The following is a 26,703-nucleotide window of genomic DNA, read 5'->3' as shown; positions in this document are numbered from 1 at the left end:
AGTGAGCCAGCAAATAAAGAGGAAAAAGAGACTGCCAGGCAACTAGCATTTTCAGAGGAAGTTAGGGAAAGAAAGCTTACAAATACCAAAGCACATTGAACATGGCTTCTATCACATAATTAAAGGAAGCACAGACTCAGAATCTACTTACGTGTGTGCGTACTGTGCTGGCGGAGAAATCCTACACGCGTCGTATATCAGGAGCAGGCGATCTGCGTGTACACAATCCGTTCACAGATATTGTTATCCAATTACAGAGGAACAAATAAGTAAGCCAGGAACACTGAACATTCTCTTCCATCCCAATCCGGGAGCCCCTGTGCATTGCTGTGCTGTGACATTTCCTGCCTCACCCCCCTCTCTTTCCTCTCCCAGCTCCTACAATTTTACAACAGTGTGAAGATGTTTGAAGAGAAATGGAACAGGCCTTAGAAGTTCCGTAACTTAAAGGAAACCATATGGAGGATTTCCTGCTGTGCAATCCCCATTAAGATGTACAGTGTGCGCTATAGGCTGTGAGTGTGGTTTGGAATCAGAAGATTTTCGGTTTGAAAAGCCTGGGAGGAGACCGCTACTGTTCGGTCTTATCATAATTCAGGATGAAAGGATAAAGTCATCCTTCTGGGGTATTTCTTGTCTTATGAGACGTGACTTCTTTAATGTACTTTCTGCTATTCCTGGAATGATCCCCCATCATATGACACGAATGTTGATTCTTCCTTCTTTCTGGATTAGTTTTAGGAGTGACAAAGCAAATCACGGGGTTGCCTTAGTAACCCGTGTTTGCGGATTACGCAATGTCTGAATTCAAAAGTCACGCACGTCAAAAAAGGAAACAACTTATAGTGTGGATGTATAGTCAGTTTTGGTTTTGAAATTATGGAGAGAGTAAGGAAGAGTTAAAGTGGACCTTCACCTCCTGGCTGCACGGGACCTCTTTTCTCTCCCACCTCATTCACAATCTAAACACATATTTTCCTTATTTACCTTCTCATCGTTTGCCCGGCCCACCATTCTCATCTAGGCTTTTTAGCGTGTAGGTCTCCTGCATTATGTATGTCACATATCCCAGGATGCTTCACTGTCCATTCACACTGGCCGGAGGAAGGTGGGCCTGGCACGTCATCAGGGGTCAAGTTGCCTGAACCAGGAACTCAATGGAGCCAGGAACAAAGATGGCGGTGCAGGGCAAGGCATGGTGGATCACAGTAGCTGGGTATGTGAATTGAGGACAACAGGTAAGAGGGGGGGGGGGGAGGGGAGTTCCTCTTGTGCCATGTGCCATGTTATTTTTCTTCTGTCTGTGTACCAATGGTGAAATTTCTCTTCACTTCCTACCCCAGAGAGACAACAGGAAGTGAGCAGAATTTCGCTCTTAGACAGCTGTCCCTGGAACATTTCTCCTTATCTTTTGTTCTAGGGACAACTTTAACATTCTTTATTTCCCCTAGTTTCCTTTCCTGGTGACATTAGTCCCCAATACAAATATAGGGTTGAATCTCCCCAATGGGGACACAGCAATAGAGCCCACTCTATTCAAAACTTACAAAAATCTTTTTCCTGAAGGTACGCTTGAAGCAGTTACAACAACCACTGTTGCTAAAAATCAGATTATACAATGCCAATTAGCCACTATCTGAAGGAAATAGTGATTTAGCAGCTTGAAAATGATACACACTCCATTTTTCCTATCCCTCCCCTCTCCAGTGATATAAACATGTATGCTCTGCAGAGCCAAACTCAAGAAATGCCCGTAGCGAAATAAAGAAGAAATAGCGCAGGGCATACATGACTAGGCCCAGAGTGGGGGAAGGAAGAGCAGAAAGGGTTAAGGTAGCTCCAGGGGGATTTGTTATTGTTAGTGGGGGGTAGCTGATTGGTAGAGGTTGGTGTAGGTGGGGTTTTGCAGCACCTTAGGATGGGAGGTTCTGTGAGGGGGCGTCAGTTAGCTGGACGGCAAGAGTGTGAGCTTGGTGTCCATTTAGCACACCTTGCTTCAGGCCACCTTTTAGACCTGCCATGGACGGCCTTTTGGCTCAGCTGCGGGAGGCAGCGGAGGACAGGGGGATGGACTGGCTGCAGAGCTGTGTCTCGGATCTCTTGCAGGATCCGGGCTCATCACCTGCAGCAGGGGGGCGTGCTCGGAGGTCTAGGCCTCCGGAGCGCTTTAGCCTGGGCTCCCCCCCCCCTCCCGGAGCTCAGCGCCACCATGGGAGCCCCGTTCGGGCCCCTCCGGCTCCGCTGGCAGGGCGCTCCCTTGCCTCTGCTAGCGGGGAAGCCGGGAGGAATCCCCGCCATCGGCGGAGCTCGGTGGGCGGGGCCTCATGCGGGGGAAGCCCCTCCCCCCGCACGGCGTGGAGGAAGAAGGAGAATCTGCGGCTCCTCCACTGACAAGGTGCCGGTCAGGGAGGGAGCCCTGCGTGGGAGGCGCACAGCTGCGGCTGCCGGGCTGACTCTTGCTGCGGCCGGCGGGCCCCCTGAGAAGTCTGGGGCTCCGGCTCCAGTGAGGCAGCAGCGTGGGATCGGCACTGGACGGAGTGCAGCAGGGAGTTCTGCGGCTGCTGGGCTGTCTACTGCTGCGGCCGGCGGGCCCCCTGGACGGTCTGGTGCTCTGGCGCCACAGCAGCATCAGCGGAGGACTGGAGCTGGAAGTGCTGCAGGTCAGAGCCCAGGGACGGCGGTGAGCGTGTCTGGTGCTGGGAGGTGGAGTCGTGAGCGTCACAGACCAGCAGGACCCGTGGCTCCTGGGACCGGGAGGCCATCTGAACAGCGTGCGGAGGACGAGAGGTCGGAGGGCGAGCTGTCGGAACCCGATGCGGGGGCGACGGCTGGCCGCTCTACAACGGTGGATCGTGAGCGCGCGGCTGATGGGGCATCTCCTGGCCAGCCTGGTGAGTTACCTGTTCTGGGGTCTATCTCTTTTTCTTCTGCGTTACGGGACTTGCTGGGGGGTGGTAGGGCTGCTACGGTGGGCGTGCACTGTTGGCGTTCCCCCGTCGGGTATGGGTGGGGGTCTCGGTGATGTGATTTCCGGTTTGCGGGACTTGTTGCGGCGTCTTGAGTGGGGCGGTGGTGGGGCGCCTGGGCCTGCTTCTGCGTGGCTCCCGCCGGATGGTGGGGAAGGTTTCGGGGTTCATGTACAGGACAGCGGGGACGTGCGGCGTCCGGGGGTCTCTTCTCCTCCGGGGTCTGGGCTAGGGGTTGTTCCGGCCGAGACAGGTGATCGGGGTTCTGCAGCCCCCTCCGCGGTGTTGGGTGCGGATTCGAGGGTGTCCTGGCCTGTCGGCTTGGCGGACTCGGCTAGGGGCGAAGTGTACGTGTGTTTCGAGGGCCCTTTGGGTGCGCACTTACAGTCGGAGGTACGGGAGAAGATTTGGAGCGGGGAGTACGTTGATATATTCTCACTCTTACCTTTGGAGCGTTTTCCTTTTGAAGGGTCCCGGGTTGACGAGAGTAGGCGGGTGGAAGCGGAGCAGCGGCGTTTTCGTTTCATCCCACATACCTTTGCAAATTGGTTGCAGGCGTTCGCGATCATGGCCAGTGTGATTGGGGAGAAGGCTCCTAAACATTGCTCGGCACTGTTCTGTTACCTTGATGCCATTGGTGAGGCTCACAGGGTTTATGGGGGTACTGCGTGGCTTCGGTACGATGAGCAGTTTAGGCAGCGGAGGGCGGTTCGCCAGTCGTTGCGTTGGGATCATAAGGACATTGGCCTCTGGATGCGACTCATGACACCGGCGAGGGCCCCTGGTTCATTTTTTCAGAGCAGGGCCGGCGGTTTGTTCTCCCCGGGACAATCGGCCTCCAGGCATAGGGGGTTCTGCTGGCAGTTCCAAGAGGGGACGTGTCGATTTGGTGGATCTTGCCGTTTTAGGCACGAATGTTCCGGGTGCGGTGGCTCCCATCCCTTGTCGTGCTGTTTACAGCGGGGTCGAGGCCTTCCCGGAGAGCATGCTGGTAAGAGGGACGACTCCGGTGCGAGTGGAAAGGATGGGACCTTTCTTAAAAAGGTATCCTGATCGGGCAGCCGCAGTGCTGCTGACTGCGGGTTTTTCGGCGGGTTTTCGCATCCCGTGTACTCTGACTTTGATTCCTCCCTTAGCTCGGAATTTGCGGTCGGCCTTGCGGCATGAGGAGGTGGTTTCAGCTAAGTTGCGTAAGGAAGTGGGGTTAGGACGCATGGGGGGTCCGTTTGCTTGCACTTCGTTTTCGTATTTGGTTGTTTCTCCCTTGGGGGTTGTGCCCAAGAAGGAGCCGAATGCGTTTAGGTTAATTCACCACCTGTCCTTCCCTAAGGGGGGGTCGGTGAAGGATGCTATTGATTCGGAGTCGTGTTCGGTGTCTTACACGTCTTTTGATGTGGCGGTTTTCTGGGTCCGTCGGTATGGGCGTGGTGCGCTCATGGCGAAATCGGACATTAAGTCGGCGTTTCGGCTGTTGCCAGTCCATCCGGACAGTTTTCGTTTTTTGGGTTGTCATTGGCAGGGCTATTTTTACGTTGATAAGTGCCTTCCTATGGCGTGTTCTATATCTTGCGCTTTGTTCGAGAAGTTCAGTTCATTCGTGGAGTGGGTGGTGCGGGATGTCTCAGGGGTGAATTCGGTCATCCACTATTTGGATGATTTTCTTTGCGTGGGTCTGCCAGATTCCGGAGTATGTGCAGTTTTGCTGGCCACTTTGCAACACGTTGCGGAACGTTTTGGGATTCCTCTGGCGATGGATAAGACTGAGGGCCCGGCTACGGTGATGACTTTCTTGGGCATCGTTTTGGATTCCGGCGCGATGGAGTGCCGCTTGCCTGAGGCTAAGCTGGTGGCTCTACAAGGGGAACTCCGTGGGGTGCTGGGCAAGCAAAAAATTCAGCTGTGGGCCTTGCAGTCGTTGTTGGGCAAACTTAACTTCGCTTGTCGGATTCTGCCCATGGGTCGGGTGTTCTGCCGCCGGTTGGCGGCGGCGACGGCAGGGATTACCTCCCCTTTCCATTTTATTCGGTTGACTCGGGGTCATCGGGAGGACTTGCATTTGTGGCACACCTTTTTGGATTCGTTTAATGGGCGGGCTCTCTGGATGTCTGGCCCGGTTAGCAATTTTGACTTGGAATTGTTCATGGACGCGGCGGCGGCGGCGGGCTATGGGGCTTTTTTCCAGGGTCGATGGAGTGCAGACTCGTGGCCTGCTTCCTGGCGGGAGGCGGGTTTTCTTCGCAACTTGGTGTTGTTGGAATTTTTTCCGGTGGTGTTGGCGGTTGAGGTTTGGGGAGAGAATTTTCGAAATCTAAAAGTGCGTTTTCACTGTGACAATTTGGGGGTGGTTCAGGTTATCAATCGGGTCTCAGCTTCTTCACGACCGGTGGTGGCCTTGCTTCGACATTTAGTGTTGCGTTGCCTGCATCTGAATGTTTTTCTCCATGCGGTGCCTCTCCCTGGGGTTGCTAACAACTTGGCTGACGCTTTGTATCGCTTTCAGTGGGACAAATTCCGAGAGTTGGCGCCGGCGGCGGAGCAACACGGGGTTCCTTGTCCCGACGGGCTGTGGGAGATTGCCTTGGAGTCCTTGCGGGCTGGATCCGGCGTTCAGTGAGTGAGGCGACTTGGTCAGCGTACTCTAGGGTCTGGCGGGAATGGCTGGATCTGCTACAGCGGGTTGAGATTGATCCCTGGGGGCCGGAGGTGGTTTTGGCGGTATTGTACTTTGTGGCGCGGAATTTTGAGCGGGGGGTGTCGGCTGCTGCGCCGACTGGCGGGTTTGGCATTCTTCTTTAAGTTGCAAGGGTGTCGGGATTTCACTAAAGATTTTTGGGTTCGGCAGGCTCTCCGGGGTTACCGGAGGGCTCATCGATGTAAGGATTCTCGTCGTCCGGTGTCTTTTGAGTTGTTGGGGTCTTTGTTTGTGCATTTGTGGTCTGTGTGTTCTTCGGACTTTGAGGTGTGCTTATTTCGGGCGGCTTTTGCGGTGGCCTTTTTTGGGGCGTTGCGTATTGGGGAGCTCGTTAGTCCGTCCAAATCGGTTCTTGGGGGGTTATTGGTGGATGAGGTCAGGTGCTCCGGTGAATGGGTGGAGGTGCTGGTACGTCGGTCTAAGACGGAACAATTGGGACGTGGTGCTCGGGTGCGTTTTTTCGCTCTTCCGGCTTCGCTGGTGTGCCCAGTGCGGGCGGTTCAGGAATTTTTGTCCCGTCGTCCAGTGAGGCAGGGGTGTTTTTTCAGGCACGCTGATGGGTCTCCGTTGACGCGTTTTCAATTTGTGTCAGTTTTTCGACGGTGTTTGACAGCAGCAGGTTTGGATGCATCTTTGTATGCTTCGCATTCGTTTCAGATAGGGGCTACTACGGAGGCTGCCCGGTGGGGGTTGTCGGATGATGTGGTAAAACGCATTGGTAGGTGGGATTCCCAGAGATTTCGCTTGTACGTTCGTCCGCATCTGTTGAGGGACTAGTGGGAGGCCGGTGTCTGTTTGTCCCTGGGCGATGGGGGGTAGTGTTTGGTCTTGTCTCTATGGTCTATTGTTTTGGTTGTTTTGCTTTTTCTTTCTTTCAGATGGAGCGTTGTGCCTGGTTTGGATCCTGGGTCACTCATGTGTTTTGGGGGGCCAGGTGGGCTGAAGTGAGGCCCAATGGCAGGCAGCTGGGGTTAGCTAGACCGGAGGCCTGTGTCCGTTGGATAGGTGTGCCGGGCATGTTGTGGGGTCGTGTAGTGCCCGAGGTGCAGCGCTTTGCTCGGCTTGATAGACCACCAGATGTTCTTGTGCTTCATGCTGGTGGCAATGATTTGGGGGTTAGGTCCATGCGGGAGCTGGTGCGAGATGTCAAGCTGGACTTTCTTCAGTTGCGGCGGGCTTATCCGGGGATGGTGGTGGTGTGGTCCGACATTGTCGCCCGTACCTCTTGGCGTTGGGCGCGGTCGGTGGAGAGGCTCAACAAGGCTCGGATCAAGGTTAACAGAGAGGTGGGGCATTTCTTTAGTCACCATGGGGGGTTGGTGGTCCGGCACTTGGAGTTGGAGGTGGATATTTGGCGGTATCTCAGGTGCGATGGGGTGCATTTGAATGCGGTTGGGACGGATTTATGGTCACTGGATCTGCAGGATGGCATACAGCGGGCTGTTCGTTTGTGGCGTGGCACGCATGGGTAAGGGTTTACCCAGCGTGCTGTGGCGGTTGTTGGTCTTTGGAGGCGGTTCTTATTTGGAAGGTAAACAACAATGGTGTGGGACCCATCCGTGGTATGGGATGCCCGGGGACATTCCCAGTTAACCAAGGTTTAACTGGAAGGTGGTGGTGCTGCACTGCGGACGGTATGGTTGTCTCCGAGCTGGTCTGTTGCGGCTGGAGGCCTAGTGTATATGGTTGTCCGCAGGTGCATTTTGGATCGTTTTGGGGTGCCTTCGAAGACCAACAACAATTCTGTGGGTTTCTGTTATAAGGAATGGTTGGTGTATTGTAACTTGAGTTGTTAATAAAAGGCCATGTTGGCCATTTACTCCAAAATTGGTGTTATGTCTTTTGTTAGTATAATTGGTTAAGGGGAAGGGGGTTGGTGCGGAATGATAATGGTGGTAATGGGGAAGTAGACGAGCCTATCTCTGGTGCAATAGTCATGGAGCACTCTAAAAGTTTGCCTGGGGGGGGTAGCTGGATGTCACCTGCAATCATCCCTCCCAAGTCTATTGGCAGTTTAAAGGAAACCAGTACTTACACAAATGTGGGGCTACCATTTCTGACCTCTCTTTCTACAAATGAATGTTGCCTGGGTGCCATGCTGGTTTGTTGCTGTGGGCTTTCATCATTTCTGAGGGACTGACCTTCAACAAGTATGCCGATCAAGAGTTCTGACTTTGCTTTGACTTCCCTTGCTACATCACCCAAATAACTAAAATTGTAGGAAGGCAGCAATAATGATAGCACCCATGAAGTAGAACTGTGGCCAGGCTATAGAAATGTAAATATTTATTATGAAAATATTTATAACAAGCAGTAAATCAGCTGTAAATTAGCCTCTCACTGACCTCTGTAAATGCATGCACTGTGGGCATGTTTTTACTACCCCCTCCCCAACTGCACCCCCTTTAGCTGCAGTGGACAGGGGTGTACAAATGTCACAGCAGGAGTTATATTCCCTGTCAGGGTTGGTGGGTGTAGCTCCTGCCAAGCATGACCCATTCAAATGAACAAGGCCGCTCTGCAATTGCCTTGCAACCTTGTGCAATACAGAAAACAAGAGTTTAAAGAAGGCAGTGTTGTGTTACATAGTTAGTCTGACTGAAATAAGCCAAAAGTCCACCCAGTTCAACCATAAAAAAAAAGAAAAAAGTTATAATCCTATGCCCAAAATTGATCCAGAGGAAGGCCGAAAACCCAGCAAAGCATGAGCCAATTTGCTCCTGCAGAGGAAAAAATTCCTTCCCGATTCCCTGAGAGGCAATCGGATATTCCCTGGATCAACTTTACCTATAAATGTTAGTATCCAGTTATATTCTGTGTATCTAGGAAAGAATCCAGGCCTTTTTTAAAGCAATCCACTGAGCTGGCCAGAACCAACTCTTGAGGAAGTCTATTCCACATTTTCTTACTGTGAAGAAACCTTTCCGTGTTTGGAGATTAAATCTCTTTTCCTCCAGACGTAAAGAGTGCCCCCTTGTCCTCTGATGACCTCAGGGTGAATAACTCTACACTGAGTTCACTATATGAACCACTGATGTATTTATACATGGTGATCATATCCCCCCTTATGTATTATACATGTTGATCATATTCCCCCTTAATCTCCTCTTCTCAAGAGAGAATAAATTCAGTTCCTCTAATCTTTCCTCATAGCTGAGCTCCTCCATGCCTCTTATCAGTTTGGTTGCCCTTCTCTGTACTTTCTCCAGTTCCCCAATGTTCTTTTTGTGAATTGGTGCCCAAAACTGAACTGCATATTCCAGATGAGGTATAACTAATGATTTGTACAGGGGTAATATGATATCTCTCTCTCTGGAGTCTATACCTCTTTTAATACAAGAAAGGAATTTGCTCGCTTTAGAAACCACAGCTTGGCATTGCTGCCATTATTAAGCTTGTGATCTGCCAGAACTCCCAGATCCTTCTCCACCATTGATTCCCCCAGTTGTCCTAGTATGTATGATACATGCATATTCTGAGCCCCCAAGTGCAGAACCTTACATTTATCAACATTAAACCTCATTTGTCTTTAAGGACCCGTGGGTGTATGCCATCTTGTCCAGGTGCTTTATTCACCTTTAATAAATTTGCCTTCTCTTTGTCCCCAGTCACCCACTCTAGATTATTTTGTAAAGGGCCTGCATGCTCAGACCGGACCTTTTTACTATTAATATATTTGAAGAATTTTTGGGGGTTGGTCCTGCTATCTTTTGCAATCTGTCGTTTGTTTTCATTTTTTTGCGGCCTTTATTTCCTTTTTGCATATTCTGTTATATTCTTTGTAATGTTTAAACGATGATAGCGTTCCTTCGATTTTATATTTAATAAAAGCTCTTTTGATTTTTAGTCTTTTAAACTTGTTGCCCATGGGAATATATTTTCCAGTGTGTTCACATACAGTCTTTTTGAAGAACTCCCATTTCTGTGTTGCTTTCTCACAATCTGCTTTAACCACTTGCCTACCAGGCACTTATACCCCCTTCCTACCCAGGCCAATTTTCAGCTTTCAGCGCTGTCACACTTTGAGTGACAATTGCGCGGTCATGAAACACTGTACCAATATGACATTTTTATCATTTTTTTCACACAAATAGAGCTTTCTTTTGGTGGTGTGTACTCAATGCTGGGTGTTTTATTTTTTGCGGTATAAACAAAAAAAGAGCAAAAATTAAAAAAAAATGTTTCTTTGTTTCTCTTATAACATTTTGCAAACAGAATTTTCCTCCTTCACTGATGTGCATTGAGGAGGCTGCACTGATAGGCAGCACTGATGAGCACTGATAGGCGGCACTGATGAGTTGGCACTGATAGGCGACACTGATGACGTGGCACTGATATGCAACAATGATGGGCACTGATCGGTGGCACTGATGGGCAATGATAGGCAGCACTGATGGGCACTGATAGGCAGCATTGATAGACAGCACTGGTAGGCGGCACTGATGAGCTGGCAAAGATATGCAACAATGATGGGCACTGATAGGCGGCACTGCTGGCCACTGACTGGTGGCACTGTTGTGCACTGATGGGTGGCACTGCTGGGCAGCACTGATGGACGGCACTGCTGGGTGGCACTGCTGGGCACAGGTGGGTGGCACTGATGGGCACAGGTGGGCAGCACTGGTGGGTGAAACTGCTGGGCACTGATCATCAGGCACTGATGATCAGTGCCCTGATGATCAGTGCTGATCCCTCCTCTGATAATTGCTGGTTATCGGCAGTACTTTCCTCACGCTGTGACAGCGTGAGGAAAGTGCAGCCGATAACTGGCAACTGCATTTACCGGTGATCTGCTGGGTCATTGGACACGGCCGATCACGTGGTAAAAGGACGCAGTGATTGGACTTTTACATCATGTGATCAGCTGTGTCTGTAGGACACAGCGATCACGGAGATTGCCAGGGGACACGCGGGAGGGCGCTTTCTGGGAGGACGTCATATGACACCCTCCCAGTTCAGTCCAGGCGCAGTGAAGCCGTCATTTGGCTATCTGCGGTCGGCAAGTGGTTAACCCCTTGAACCCCGCAGAAGAATACAGTTGCAGGGCGCTTGCAGAGTAGCTCTATTTACTTGAATGGGTCACGACTGGCAGGCTGTACCACCCGCCAAAAGCAACAGGGGCTTTAATCCCTGCTGCGGAATGTGTACACCTTTGGCTGCTGCCTCAGCAGCTAACGAGGGTAGGAATTGGGGGTGGTAAAACCACGACCCAACTGCAGTGTTTTTCCACCCCCCAACTTTTAGTGTGAGCAAGCCCTAAGAGTGCCACTGCCAAATTAACTAAGGGCTTATTCAAAAGTGCAGCAGGCACTGCTACTCCTCTGAACAGCAATCTGAGCGTTTGACAGGTGGTAAGGGGGAGATATTATGCCTCCGCACCACCTGATATAAACCCATGATTGCCATGCAATGCACATGATTGCAACATGGTAGTATGTCAATTAGAGGTTTAAATCACCTGTGAGGAGGTGACACTGGGCGACACTGTGCCTAGTGATTTTTGACTTCTGCCATGTTTTTCAGGTAGACCCCCTTAATTGCTTTCTAATCGCCCTATAGCAGAAATACTGCTACAGGGCGACAGGGTTGCACAAAATCACGTATATATACAGTGGGGATCGAAAGTTTGGGCACCCCAGCTAAACATTTGTATTAATGTGCATAAAGAAGCCAAGGAAAGATGGAAAAATCTCCAAAAGGCATCAAATTACAGATTAGACATTCTTATAATATGTCAACAAAAGTTAGATTTTATTTTCATCATTTACACTTTCAAAATAACAGAAAACAAAAAAATGGCGTCTGCAAAAGTTTGGGCACCCTGCAGAATTTATAGCATGCACTGCCCCCTTTGCAAAGCTGAGACCTGCCAGCGTCATGGATTGTTCTCAATCATCGTCTGGGAAGACCAGGTTATGTCAATCTCAAAGGTTTTAAATGCCCAGACTCATCTGACCTTGCCCCAACAATCAGCACCATGGGTTCTTCTAAGCAGTTGTCTAGAAAACTGAAACTGAAAATAGTTGACGCTCACAAAGCTGGAGAAGGCTATAGGAAGATAGCAAAGCGTTTTCAGATGTCAATATCCTCTGTTCGGAATGTAATTAAGAAATGGCAGTCATCAGGAACAGTGGAAGTTAAAGCAAGATCTGGAAGACCAAGAAAAATATCAGACAGAACAGCTCGCAGGATTGTGAGAAAAACAATTCAAAACCCACTTTTTACTGCACGATCCCTCCAGAAAGATCTAGCAGACACTGGAGTTGTGGTACGCTATTCCACTATAAAGAGATACTTGTACAAATATGGTCTTCATGGAAGAGTCATCAGAAGAAAACCTCTTCTACGTCCTCACCACAAAAATCATCGTTTGAACTTTGCAAATTAACATATAGACAAGCCTGATGCATTTTGGAAACAAGTTCTGTGGACCGATGAGGTTAAAATTGAACTTTTTGGCCGGAATGAGCAAAGGTACGTTTGGAGAAGAAGGGGCACAGAATTTAATGAAAAGAACCTCTGTCCAACTGTTAAGCATGTGGTTGGATCAATCATGCTTTGGGGTTGTGTTGCAGCCAGTGGCACAGGGAACATCTCACGAGTAGAAGGAAAAATGGATTCAATAAAATATCAGCAAGTTTTGGATGGTAACTTGATGCCATCTGTGAAAAAGCTGAAGTTAAAGAGAGGATGGCTTCTACAAATGGATAATGATCCTAAACACACCTCGAAATCCACGGGGGATTACATCAAGAGGCGTAAACTGAAGGTTTTGCCATGGCCTTCACAATCTCCTGACCTCAACATAATTGAAAATCTATGGATAGACCTTAAAAGAGCAGTGCGTGACAGACTGCCCATTCTTCCTTACAAAAGTCTTCCAGTTCTTTGAGATTTCTGGGCTAAGATACCTCAAACAAGAATTGAAAGACTCTTGGCTGGCTACAAGAAGCGTTTACAAGCTGTGATACTTGCCAAAGGGGGCAGTACAAGATATTAACTCTGCAGGGTGCCCAAACTTTTGCAGACGCCATTTTTTTGTTTTCTGTTATTTTGAAAGTGTAAATGATGGAAATAAAATCTAACTTTTGTTGACATATTATAAGAATGTCTAATCTGTAATTTGATGCCTTTTGGAGATTTTTCCATCTTTCCTTGGCTTCTTTATGCACATTAATACAAATTTTTAGCTGGGGTGCCCAAACTTTCGATCTCCACCGTACATGATTTTGTATCTCCGGGTAGGGGGTGCACGTGCCCTACCGGTGCCATTGGTGGCTTCAGCTGTCGATCACCAAGTCCTGGCCGGTCGGCGATCGCCGAGTATCAAGGATTGGGGAGAGGTTTGTATGTAAAAAATACAGATCTCTCTTCTATCAGCACCAGTACGCTGCTTTGTATTGCTCTGTATAGCAGAGCAATACAAAGCAGCGTGCTTACACAGTAAAGCCCTTTCATCGTCCCAGATGTTAACCCCTTCCTGCCCAGTGGCATTACTGTCAGTGCTTTTTATTAGCACTGATCACTGTATTAGTATCAGGGGATATCAGTGACAGTTAGTTCCCCCCCAGTGTCAGAATGCCCACCACAGTCCCACTATAAGTTGCTGATTGCCACCATTGCTAGTATAAAATAAATAAATAAAAATTCCAGTATATGTACCGCCATTTGTAGACGGTATAACTTTCACTTAAACCAATTTATTTACACGTATTGGAATTTTTTTCAACAAAGACATGTAGCGGAATACATTTTATTTTTTTGTTTATAGCGCAAAACTAAAAAACGCACAGGCAATCAAATACCACCGAAAGAAAGCTCCATTTGTGGGGAAAAAGGTCATAAATTTTATTCGGGTGCATCGTTGCATGACCACGCAATTGTCAGTTAAATTAACGCAACACCGTATCGCAAAAAATGGCCTGGTCAGGAAGGGGGGTAAATCCTCTGGAGGGCAAGTGGTTAAGGTAGCCTACCCCTGCTATAGAGCACATAGGCAAAGACCAGGCCTTCTGGAACACTGTGCTGTGGACTGATGAATAAAACATTAGGTTGTTTGGCCACAGTAACAGTAGACATGTTTGGTGCAAAGTGAAGAGAGTTTTTCAGGAGATGAACTTATTAACAACTATGAAGCATGGTGGTAGAAATGTTATGATTTGGAATTACGTTGCTGTTTCAGGGCATGGGCCGGTTGCATTCATTAAATGAGCAATGAATTTATCATGATTTTAAAGTGTGCATGATGTGAATGTGGGGCCATCTGTGAAAGCTGAAGCTGAACCGGGAACTGACCTTTCAACACAATAATTATCAGAAGCGCACCAGCAATTCAGCACCAGAAGGACTGGCTCAAACAGAAGAAATGAAGGTTGTGGACTGGCCTAATAAAAGCCCTGTTTTGAATCCCCTTCAAATGTTGAGCGTGAATTTGAATCGGGCAATGCATGCATGGAAAACCACAAACAACAAAAATTTTTTGTTCGGCAGTTATGCAAAATGCCCACATTAAGCCATTTCTGCTAAAGGGGGCAATGCCAGCTTCGGGGGACAAGATAGTACTTACTTTATACTGTATCTGTTGATATTTTGATGAATAAGCACATTTTTCATCTGAATAAAGATCTAACGTCTGCCTGTTCAAATCGGTGGAAAAAAATCAACAATTTTCCATGAGTTATATTTACTTTTTCACATGACTGTAACATTAAGAATTCCAGATTTCTCAATCCACACCAATAAAACACAGATATGGAAAAAGAACTTGGTGACCATCAGCTTTTATTTCCTAAAGTCAGAACACACAATTGGAGCTTTGATTGGTTGCCGTGATTTACAGCACTTTGTATGTTTCTCTCTGTCTATTATGGCCTATCTGCTCTCACTCATCTTTCACAGTTTTTGTTTCAGAGAGCGCTGAGATTAGAACACTCCAGAGGGTAAAGGGTGTGTTGAAAAGAGTTTGGTGTTTGTACATGAAGCAAAACGCATTCATGTAAATTGCTCCCAATGTCACTTTGACAAGCCATTTCTTGAAATAACCGGCATTAAAATAAAGGATCTGCTCTTCTCATCTAGGAATTCCCCAGAGTTTAGTTAGTAGATAAACAGAACACAAGTATTTTCCTCTACCCTGCTAACTTTAACAGCAAAAACTGACTTCATCCTAGTTACTTTAATAGCAATACCAATTTTTATTCTACAGGAAAAGGACAAGAGGCAGAGGGGTTCTCAAGGGAGCTCAAAGTAACGTAGGTCTACTGTGCATATCCTCTCTCTCTCTCTCTCTCTATATATACATACTGCTTAAAAAATGAAAGAAACACTTTTTAAACAGAGTATAGCATCAAGTCAGTTAAACCCCTGGGATATAGATCTGGTCAGTTAAGTAGCAGAGGGGGTTGTTAATCAGTTTCAGCTGCTTTGCTTTTAATGAAATTAACAACAGGTACTCTAGATAGGCAACAATGAGACGACCCCCAAAACAGGAATGGTTTTACAGGTGGAGGCCACTGACATTTTTTTCCCACTCATCTTTTCTGACTGTTTTTCACTAGTTTTGCATTTGGCTAGGGTCAGTGTCACTACTGGTAGCATGAGGCGATACCTGGACCCTACAGAGGCTTCACAGGCAGTCCAACTTCTCCAGGATGGCACATCAATACGTGCCATTGCCAGAGGGTTTGCTGTGTCTCCCAGCACAGTCTCATGAGCATGGAGGAGATTCCAGGAGACAGGCAGTTAATCTAGGAGGGCTGGACAGGGCCGTAGAAGGTCCTTAACCCATCAGCAGGACTGGTATCTGCTCCTTTGTGCAAGGGGGAACAGGATGAGCACTTCCAGAGCCCTATAAAATGACCTCCAGCAGGCCACTGGTGTGAATGTCTCTGATCAAACAATAGGAAACTTCATGAGGGTGGCCTGAGGGCCCGACATCCTCTAGTGGGCTCTGTGCTCACTGCCTGGCACCATGGAGCTCGATTGGCATTTGCCATTGCAGACCAGAATTGACAGGTCCGCCATTGGCACCCTGTGCTTTTCACAGATGAGAACAGGTTCACCCTGAGCACATGTGACAGACGTGAAAGAGTCTGGAGTAGTCGTGGAGAATGTTATGCTGCCTGTAACATCATTCAACATGACTGTTTTGGTGGTGGGTCAGTGATGGTCTGGGGCATCTCCATGGAGGGATGCACAGACTTCTACAGGCTAGACAATGGCACCATGAATGTCATTAGGTATCGGGATGAAATCCTTGGACCCATTGTCAGATCCTACACTGGTGCAGCAGGTCCTAGGTTCCTCCTGGTGCACGATAATGCCCGGCCTCATGTGACGGGAGTATGCATTCCATTCCTGCAGGTTGAAGGAATTGATACCATTGAATGGCCCCCACACTCGCCTGGCCTAAATCAAATATCTCTGGAATATCATGTTTCGGTCCATCTGACGCTGCGAGGTTGCACCTCAGACTGTCCAGGAGCTCAGTGATGCCCTGATCCAGATCTGTGAGGAAATACCCTAGGACACCATCCATTGTCTCATTAGGAGCATGCCCCAACGTTGTCAGGCATGCATACAAGCACGTGGAGGCCATACAAACCACTGAGTACCATTTTGAGTTGCAGCAATGAAATTTCAGCAAAATGGACTAGCCTGCTTGCATAATTTTTTCACTTTGATTTTCCGGGTGTCTTTGATATCAGTCCTCTGTAGGTTGATAATTTTCATTTCCATCAAATGATGGAGCATCCTTACGTTCCTAACACATTACCCAGTCCATATCAGCATAGATATCTACCATGAGATTTTTCCCCATTGAGATCTGATGTGTTTTAAAAGTGTTCCTTTTATTTTTTGAGCAATGTATATGTATATTTTATTATTTATTTATTGCAGGTACTCTAGCTCTGAAAATTGCCATATATATTGTACATTCACATCAGTCCCTGTCCTCATGGACCTCAAGGTCCCTAATAACAAACAAGAAGAGAAAAACTACTATTCCCCTTTAATGATCCACGTTCTCGTTTGCAATTTTTGTTGTGCGGTTATGCATGTTGCACATAGGGCCCTTTCATTTCAATCGGCTGCCCTATGCACATTTATTGCCCAACAGAAGCTCCTGCTCCTTATTGGGCAACAAACTTAGTGTGATTTTTAAACGCGTGTTTGCTGCGTGATTCTGTCACACACAGGTGGTTTATAAACATACTGCTTAGAACAGTTATCTGTACATCTGTGCATTTAGCTTTTTATGTTTTTCCTGAAACTGCACATTCATACATTCATTTCTCTTTAGATTATTTCCAGTATGTATAAAGTGGTTTCAGATGCAGAAGTGAAGTGATACAAAACACCAGCAACTTTCATGTTCTCCGGATCAGCAGCATGTCTTTTGAAGAATTCCAATTTTTTCCATAACCTCTAGTCTCACAGATCATTACAGCAATAATAAAGCGGGCAGCAAACACTTGGAAATGCAATGCTTATTTTGTATATAGCCAGTCTGGTACATCTGGAAAACAAATGGCACTTGATGCACACGTCCTATGACGTGAATAAACCAATTAAATGTTTTGTTTTCTCCATGGAAATACATTTAAAGTAAAATTCCAGGCTAAGGCTAACTAGTCTTAACGTTGTTCCGTGCTCCTTCTCCTATGCTTACTAACCTTTGTAAAAAAGATATATATATATTTATTATGTATATACTATTTTCAACCGGCTCCAGTCTGGTCACATGATCCAGCTCCACTGTGTCAGCCAGCAGTGGCTGCTGGGGAGAGGAGGGACCACTGACAACAAATGGACCATAGGAGTCTATGAGTGACGTCACCAATTCGGGTGTTCCAGGCTGTTTCTGAGCGCTGTGGCTTACACTGGACACATGACCTTCTCCCCAGTGTAAGCCAGCATGCTCAGCAACAGCTGGGAACACCCGAATTGGTGACATCACTCATAGACTCCTATGGTCCATTTGTTGTCAGCGATTCCCACACCACATCAAAATCGCACCCAGTTCATGCAAACCGCTGCGGGTGTGTATGTTAAGTTAACAACACCTCGAAATCTGTTAAAAAAAAAGGTAAGATTTGCAGGATTGGATCGCATGTGTGTGAACACCCATGCAATCTGATTCTGGTGCGGTCAAAAACTGGCCCCACACGATTTTGGTGCAAATGCAGTGAAATTTGAGCCATACAAAATGCATATCTCAAATTGCACCGCACAGAAATCGCATGTGATTTGCACAGGAATGCGGTGCGATTCCTGTGTGAATCACATGCGATGTGCAGAGTGAACTGGCACTCAAGTGTGTATGGGGGTTAAGACTTTGCTTTTATCCCGCTGTTGACTGAGCTCATCAAACAACCTAGCTGATCAGAATCCTTACCCTGTCTGATGACCTGAGAGTAACTGATCTTCTGCCTGTGACTCTGCAGATCAGGTGTTCCCAGCTCCACCCACCAAAGTCCCTTTAAAGCTTTAGGCTTGAGAGGGTGGATCTATCTATCTATCTATCTATCTATCTATCTATCTATCTATCCATCTTAGAGTATAAATATAGCTTTTATTTTTGTTTAATTTGGATAGAGTGGAGATGAATTAGAACTCCTGCCAGGTTTTTATTTCTACTTCTGCCACCATTAGGGAGACTGAATCTATTTTTCCTGTTTAATATTATCATTGAGAATTAAAGTAAAAGAAAATCGTAAATGTTGAGATGTTCACAGAAAAGTGATAAAGAGGAAATTTTCAAATGGGGACTGTAAGGGAATTCCTGTGAGATGGCCGGCTAATAGAAATGCGCATGCGCATAGCAATCTCCGCAGAAGAGTGACCAGACGTGTGCATGCGCACAGAAATGCGCGATCACGCACAGGCACAGTGAATATTGGCACCAGATGGACTATTTAAAGGATGCCTCTGCCTGTGCTTAGTGCTGACTGGTCTTCAGCTGTTTCCCTGTGTCCTGCTGTATTCTTGTATGATCCCCTTGTTGCTGACCCGGCTTGTTCCCGACTTTGGATTCTGCTCCTACCTTGTTGCTAGTTCCTGTTCCCAGTTCTGTTTCTGACTTCGGCTTGCTTATGATTTGGTACCTCGCTGTCCGCCCATTGATGACCCCAGCTATTCCTGTGACCTTGCTCCTGTCTCCGATCCCAGCTTCCTGTCCTGTTCAAGTGCCCGCCTGGCTGTCCACTATACCAGCTCTGCTCACCATAAACTGTTCCTGCTTCAAGTCAGCTGGGAGATCTGACATGTCACTTATCCTGAACCTGTTGTGCAAGCAGAGTGCCCTTTTAACCCAGGTGGGATTCCGAAACATTGCTACCGTTCCTGAACCATTGGTTTGCCAGTCTCTTCGGGACTCCAACTGTAAGCTCTTCAGGCAACACCTGCTGGCACTCTTGTTCCCCTGGTTCCTCGGTACCCTCTGTTCCACTTCCAGTGGGGTCAGGGCTAGTGACACAAGTGAGGCCGACCTCAACATTTCATTCTATCAGGTATGTGACAGGGACACTAGTTCTGGTGACCTGAGGGGCCCCAAGTATTTCCCTTAATTTGCATGAATTTGCTCTCACTACCTGTTTTGTTTATTGGACAGGAAGTGAAGGGAAATCTCCTCAATGGGACACATGGCAAAAAAAAATGACAGGGGTTATAACCCTCCCTTACTCTATCCAAAATGAAAAAAAAAATGTTTTGCCTCTAGTTCTACTTTAACCCATGTTCACTGAAGCAACATAGAATGTAAACTGAGCTTTAAATAATCAAGTTAGTATGGACACAATGATTTTTTTCCCCCTTCACAAGCCGAAAGTAGCTTACCTCCCCCTTCTATTCTTTACAAAAAAACAACAGAGTTGCCGCAAAAAATGCTTGCAAGGCTTATTAAGGTTATCTTGATCAATGTCCATAGGTAAGCTAAAATCCCAGACCTTTTATATACGCTTCACAACTTCAGATAAGCACCAACTTTTCTGGCTTAAAAAAAAACACCAAAGCAAGGTCAACTTCCCCTGACCTTTTCTTCTACGTCTGGCTGAGTTAGCAAAAGTGTCCTGAAAGACTTCAAAGAAATGCAGATAACTATCAACCATTTTTTTTTCTGTAAATTCAAATTTAGATTCAGATTTTTAGAGTCTGCATCTTGAAGCGTGACATCCCTTTAAACCGTAAAAAAAAGAAATGATTTAACTACAAGGGATTGATGGTTTAAATCAGCTGCTTGGGTCAGATTTTAATGTGTGTTCTACCTTGAATGACTTGAGTGTGACTCTGCATGTGGTAAGGAGCCACATCATTAAATATAAATGAATACGCTTTTATGGCATTCTTTTCTGGGTAAGCTTGGTACATCAGGATAAAACAAACATGTTTCTTAGCTACTGATATGGAGTCTAACCTAACTGATTTTCATGCTGTCAGTTACAGCCATAAAGGATTTAAACAGATTATGCTGCTTGACAAGTTACTCAAGATAGCGTGCCAAAGGCTGTTTTTTTTTATTCTATTTTTCATTTCATTTGAACAGCAGATGCCAGATAGAGTATTTCTTCAAAAATTGCTGGGGAATAGAAGTGCGCATTATGATCCCAAACACTTTTATTTGTGCCATGCTCAACATGACGTCTACAATGGGAAGAGTGCTGAGTTCCTGTTTTACTTTTAAGAAGAAGTAGTTAGGTCAGGGAAGGCAAACTGAATCCAAGAATAAATCATAGTAGAGGTAAGGTACTACATGGTCAGTATTATAATGATCTGTAAAAAAAAACAGCATTGCCGCCGGTATGAAAATATTCATTCCAAGAATTTAAAAGGCCAGTCCATCGATAAATATTTTAAAGCCCCACTCTGGGATGCTGTTAAATGTACCCATGCAGTGGGGGCCATGGTTCAGGGGTGTCAAACTGGCAACCCTCCAGCTGTTGCAAAACTACAAGTCCCATCATGCCTCTGCCTTTAGGAGTCATGCTTGTAACTGTCAGTCTTGCAATGCCTCATGGGACTTGTAGTTTAGCAACAACTGGAGGGCTGCCAGTTTGACACCCGTGGTTTAAATGCTCATTTAAGGCAAGGGTAGAAATAAACAAATGCACTTACCTTAATCCTTTGCTTCTACAAGTTCCCCCTTCTCTGTGGAACCAGTCCTCTGAAGCTGTTTCACTTCACTATGCAGCCAGTTGCAGCTCCCTCTGACATCATCACCCACCATGTATCACCCACATGCATTGTGCAGGAAGACGGTGAAGAAAATGAAGTCTGAGAAAACACCGTATAACTATGCTGGCTGATTTGTTACCCAATTAAATATCTTAACACCCCCAAAAGTTTTAATTTGCCTTATTGACATAATTTTAGATGAACTTCGCCTGGTAATTCGACTGCAGCGGGTTCACAAGTCACAGGTCACAGGTCACGTTAGTTAAAAGCAGATTATTATCTGTCACTATTACTAAAAACAAGTTAGGCCCCTTTCAGAAGGGGCAGACCCATCAGCGGATCTGCTTGCTCAGTGGGGGATCTCTCCACTGATCCCAGCTGAGCAGGTGGATGACAGTGTCCACGCCACTACTGCAGAGAGGTCACAGACACAGCCCACTGTTTTCTATGGGATGGTCGGATGGAAACAGACTGCCTGTCCATTTCCACCCAACTGTAATCGGATCCGATCCACTGGATGCATGGGAAACGGATCCCCAGCCATCTGTTTTTAGCATACAGGAATGGATCGGATGCCGGTGGATTTCAGCGGACACATATCCACTGACACCCGCCACTCCATAGAGAGTTATGAATGATACGATTGGGCCACTAGTGGACCCAATCGGACTGTCAGTGTGAAAGGGGCCTTCTTGTTTAACATTCAAAAGCCTAGCAAGTGACATTGAATTTAAAAGACTTTCTTTCTTTGAACCCCCTCCTATACCAGCACACAGCAGAGGTAAATTAGTAATGGAATTCATCCCAACAGTCTAAAAGGAACACAGACAAACACAAACTTTACACAAACAGATATCCTCTATTAAGCTTCAAAGAACCACCATTTGGTCTCATAATGGTCCCATTAGGACTTTTAACAGTAGTCTATATGATCATTATCCACACTTAGATAATCACTGAAACCCAGAGATCTGGAATGTGCATATCATAAACTAGTCAGAAAAACATTTCAGTTTATTGCATCTCTGACACGATCTAGGCACAGGTAATTAAACCTATTAGGCACATATCTCCCAACCCAACAGTCTATTAACAGAATCTTTATGACATATCATACATATTTTAACAAGCAGTGAACAGCTAGCCCCATTCTTGTCTGTTTACCCCTCGCCACAGATATAATTCATAAATCCTGACATGGTACCACTACAAGAACAACAAGAATATCATAGCTCCCAACTGTCCCTGACTACGAGGGACTGTCTCTCATTAGGAACAAAGTCCCTCTGTTCTTCTTTTATTCTCATTTGTCCTTCATTTTGGTCTGATGTACAGTATATACCTGTATTAAAAATGCACTATTTATCTATCAAAAAGTGTTTTACAGTGTTAAACCTTTCATCCAATTTCTAAATTGATGCATCTGTACATTTCAAAAGCCAATATAAAGGAATAGTAATGGTAAAAAAGCACCTGTGGGTTTAACCAATCATTGTTTTGCATATTAATTCTCCTTGTAAGGGGGCATGGCAAGGGGTGTGTCCTATGAATACATACTTTTGCTTATAGGTGTCTCATTCCCATCTCAGAAAATTGAAAGGTATGGAATTTATCTAAATGTTGAAGAAAATACTGTACATTTTGAGATCAAACAGAATTAGATTATATGAGACAAAATGAATCACATTACATATCCTAAGAGTTCATTACATCTGATGTATATAAAGTCTAGTCTCCATCAAATGGTATTAGATAATATCACATGCTGTACAGTAATATATCGTTGATTTGGCTGTAGCTTTGGATCATAGGTAACTATTAATACAATTAGCAAGCTGTATCTGAGAGAGGCTCTGCTAAACTACCATGAAACACTTCCATGGACAGTCCTCAGACGCTTTGATCGGTCATCTTTGTAAATGCCCTCCTCAGGGTCCTGAAAAGATGGTTGCATCTGTAGCTTGGCAGCTGTCCATTTTCCATTAAAATTACTAATATATGCTGAGAGTCATTCTGAGGGCCAATGACTCTGATACACTAGAACTGGACATATGCTACATTGCATTAGACTTTACAGAAATCACAGACCAGGCAAGACCTTTTTAAGTACTTATTGCTGGTTTTCCTTTTCTCTCATTAAACTATATTTTGAAATAATTAAGCCTTTTCTCTAAATAAGAAATAAATGAATTCTTCCTTTTTGAAGAACGTTACATGTTTTGATCTATGGCATATTTTTGTCAGGCATGACAGTGTGTATTACAAATGTTTCCTAATAGCCATAATTACTATAGGAGATACTGTGAATGGTGCATGTTTCATTTATAACACATGTTGGAAGCTATTGTATATTGCATTAAAGGGCTAACTGTGAAATGAACCAACCCCAGTGTTGATCACTCTTAGTCTGCTGGCACTTGGCTGTTAGTCCTGTGAGGTCATGAAGGTTGTTGCCTCGTGACCTGGAAAATCTCTGTGCAGGGTAAGGCTGAGAGTGCCAATATCATTTACTGATGGCAAAAGTGGGATCTGAAACAGATGTTGTCACATGGGGAGGTTATTTACTAAAACGTAAGAGTGAAACATCTGGTGCAACTCTGCATAGAAACCAATCAGCTTCCAGGTTTTATTGTCAAAGCTTAATTAAACAAGCTGAAGTTAGAAGCTGATTGGGCACCATGCACAGCTGTACAATATTCTGAGTGCACCAGTTTTAGTAACTCTCCCCCAGTACGGCATGGGCCAGCCCACATTTTGGAGGGTCAGAGTATTGGCTGCCAGAGGAGGGAGAAATAAGGTACTATATTGTACAGCGCTGAGCAAACTTTTTGGCGCTATATAAACACTGTATAATAATAATAATGTTTTTTTTTACTTATTCGATTCCCCCTAGCCAAATAAGCAGTGGGGTACCCCAGCGAGTTTGGAACCACAATACATGTGTACATTTAACAGCAGCCTGGATTTGAGCTTTAATTACAGGTCAGGTCTGGTAGGTTTTTGGCTGATAGCTTTTTCATGTCTTTGCTCCTACTCACTTTGGAGTACTGCCTGGTACCGTTCCTCTTGTTGCATCCTTTATAATTTAAAATCCAAATCTAGCAAGGAAAGTGGGAACCACTCATAATGGGCATGGCAGTTATGCAGACTCAGAAACTCAGCACAGAGACATCAGTGGAGTTCCCAACACTGATGAGAGATTTAAAGTGACTCTGTCACTTTAAAAATATGCAGGCACCCAAAGATGTATATGCATATGGGCATCATATTTCAGTATCCTCTACTGTGCCTGAATTCCAGGCTTTTTATTCAGGCAAATATTTCAGAATTTCTTTATAGTGTTCAAACCTGCCCACATCTTCCCCTTTCCACACATTCCTTTTGGTCTGTAAGGCTGTCTATCATAGTGATGGACCAATAGGACAGTGTGATGGCAAGGCTTAGAGGAACGTTCTGACACCATCTGAAAGTCAGAGCTTTGCTTGGTCAGACTAATTGGGCAAACAGATGATACTGAACTTTGCTGTATGTATGTGCCCCCTCCTTTTCTGCAGCTTTCAGTATTCTTGAAGTGACAGAATCTCTTTAAAGCCAACATAAGCATTTTAGACTTCGTTATAGGTGAACACGTACGTAAGCTTGTTTTCAGTAACAGAGTAAGTCCATGCAGTAATCAGATAGGGTTGGTCTACAAGCAGCACTCCATGTTTCATGTGGAAAACCTAACAAAAAGGAATTATAAATTATAAAAGGAATGTCAGCACCATCAAACCCTTTTCAAGCAAATTTACTTTAGCAGGTTCAGACCATGTTTAGGCTCTTACTCCAGCCAAAGAATATTGAAGCATTCACTTAATTTCCTACCCCAGTGGAGCTCACGATCTAATGTCTTATCACAATCATACAGGCACACAGTCTGAGGCTTGTTTGTGAGGAAGCGACTTATGATACTGAGAATGTTTATGCAGTGTGTAGAAAAAGTGGAGAACCATGGGGAACATACAAATAACATGGAGAATTATCCTGGCATGAATCAAACTCAGAACTTAATGATGCTGATGACTTACCCTTTAGACTTTGCTAAATATAAAGTATATATAATATAATACTATATATAATCTATAAATAATATATACAGCATAAACTTTAATATAATATTATTCATAATTATTATAGAGCTATTATATGAGTTGGTTCTGTACAAAGTACGTGATACAAAGACTAAGTAATATGGATAATACAAAGGCATTAAATGTTTCTGAAGGTAAAAGAAGAGCTGTATAGCAAAACCATATACAGAGGCAACAATATACAACAAAAGAGAGAACCATGCAAACACAAGCTTTAAAAATGGGGCTAACAGTAGGAGTGCTTGTGATGGCTGCTTAAATGGGTATATGGTGTGAGCAAAACACCATATGATGCCTTTAATACCACCCATGGCTAAAGATTTGAAGCATCATAAATGGGTATATTTAAAGGAAAGTGTGAAGGTTTTTTGTCAATGTTATTTACTTTTTTTTTAATCTACAAATTAATAAACAATTTTTTTTATTTGTATTTCTATTTTTACATATAGCTCTTTTTGTATTCGGCACTGACAGCTACTGCTTGAATACTTGGAAGTATTCTGTATATGACTTAAGCCAGCCATAGATGGATCATATCTCAGCCAGTGCAGCAGGGAAAGGATGAGATTCGATCAATTCATGGGCAGGCTAGTACACACCATAGCGATCCTTTGTTCAACTTAGGTACAAGTAGCCTGTTGGATTTTTTCCATGCGATTATTTCCAGCAGCTATAGCCTCTAGTAGCGAATATAGTGTTGTGCTGGAGGATAAGGCTCCCTGCTAGCAGAACACAATAGCACTATGGGAGGGATTGTGTTGACTAATTGTGTTGAAGGGGGAAGTGTGTTGTGGTGGAAGGAAAGAAAATCACAAAATCTATGGGCTGCTTGACACAGGGAGCCTATTTAATACTAGCTGAGAGCAAAGCCCCCCCCCCCCACCCTCTTAAGTCACTCTGCAGTTTATGTAATCTGTTCTCCCTGCTACTCAGGTGTTGGGGCTCTGCTGTAAAATGAGATGGAAAAAAATGCTGCTAAATCTTGGGACTCACAGCTTGCCGGCAATATGTATAAAATATTCATATTAAATACTTCATATTAATGCAGAACTTTTCTGATCACCACAAACTAAAAACACTACTTTATTTATTTTTATTTATTTATTACAGGCACTTATATAGTGCTATCAATTTATACAGCTCTTTACATATTATGTACATTCACATCACTGCTTAAAGAAGAATTCTGGGATAGGCAAAAAAATCACCCATTAGTACACCTCCCTACACAAAACACTAAACAGTTAATAACATTTGGAAAATCCTTACCATTTAGGAGAAATGTCTAGCTGAATTTTCATGACCTCATCTCTGTAATTTAAAAAATAACAGCATCTGCTCTGCCAATAAGGGGGTGTAACAGCAGGGATTACATCATATCCTCCCCTCTCTCTCTCTGCAGTAAAAGGAAAGTACAATTCCTATCAACCACAGGAAATTGTAGTGAATGTGGTCCTGATCTGCCCACCACTGCAAGTGGGGCTGCTTCCTAGAGAAAGAACTACAGAAGGGATGTGCCAAGACTAGTGGCTGGGGGAATAGGAGGCATAGCAGCCACTGGTCTTACAAAGAGGAAACCAAAGAGAATTAATAGTTTGATTTGAAAATGACTAGGCTATTTCAGAGCAACTACTGAGTGAACCAGAAGATGGATGACATATTCAAGGAAGGTAGGAAATCAGCATGTAAAGAAGTTTTTGCCCAGACTTCTGCTTTAATTCATTTTGAACATTCAAAGCAAACT

At 45.2% G+C, this 26,703-nt stretch overlaps 1 protein-coding gene across 8 annotated transcripts in view; it reads right to left on the bottom strand.

The window, feature by feature from the left end:
- Positions 1–26,703, bottom strand: part of KIAA1217 (KIAA1217 ortholog) — a 609,023-nt gene that overhangs the window by 489,284 nt on the left and 93,036 nt on the right. Inside the window, exon 1 of one of the 8 annotated variants that reach the window (XM_089693765.1) lies at positions 152–319. The exons of the other annotated variants lie outside the window; for them this stretch is intronic. The gene's annotated coding sequence lies outside the window, so the exon portion shown is untranslated. Of the gene's footprint in view, positions 1–151; positions 320–26,703 lie in introns of those variants that run through there. 8 annotated transcript variants of the gene reach the window in all.

The sequence above is a fragment of the Staurois parvus genome, unplaced genomic scaffold (genome assembly GCF_062004578.1).
Source record: "Staurois parvus isolate SC_StPar_1 unplaced genomic scaffold, SC_StPar_1.0 ptg000636l, whole genome shotgun sequence".
In the NCBI taxonomy this organism is placed as follows: Eukaryota; Metazoa; Chordata; class Amphibia; order Anura; family Ranidae; genus Staurois; species Staurois parvus.
Note: the sequence above shows the minus strand (reverse complement) of the source record. Positions and strands in the feature narration are given on the sequence as shown.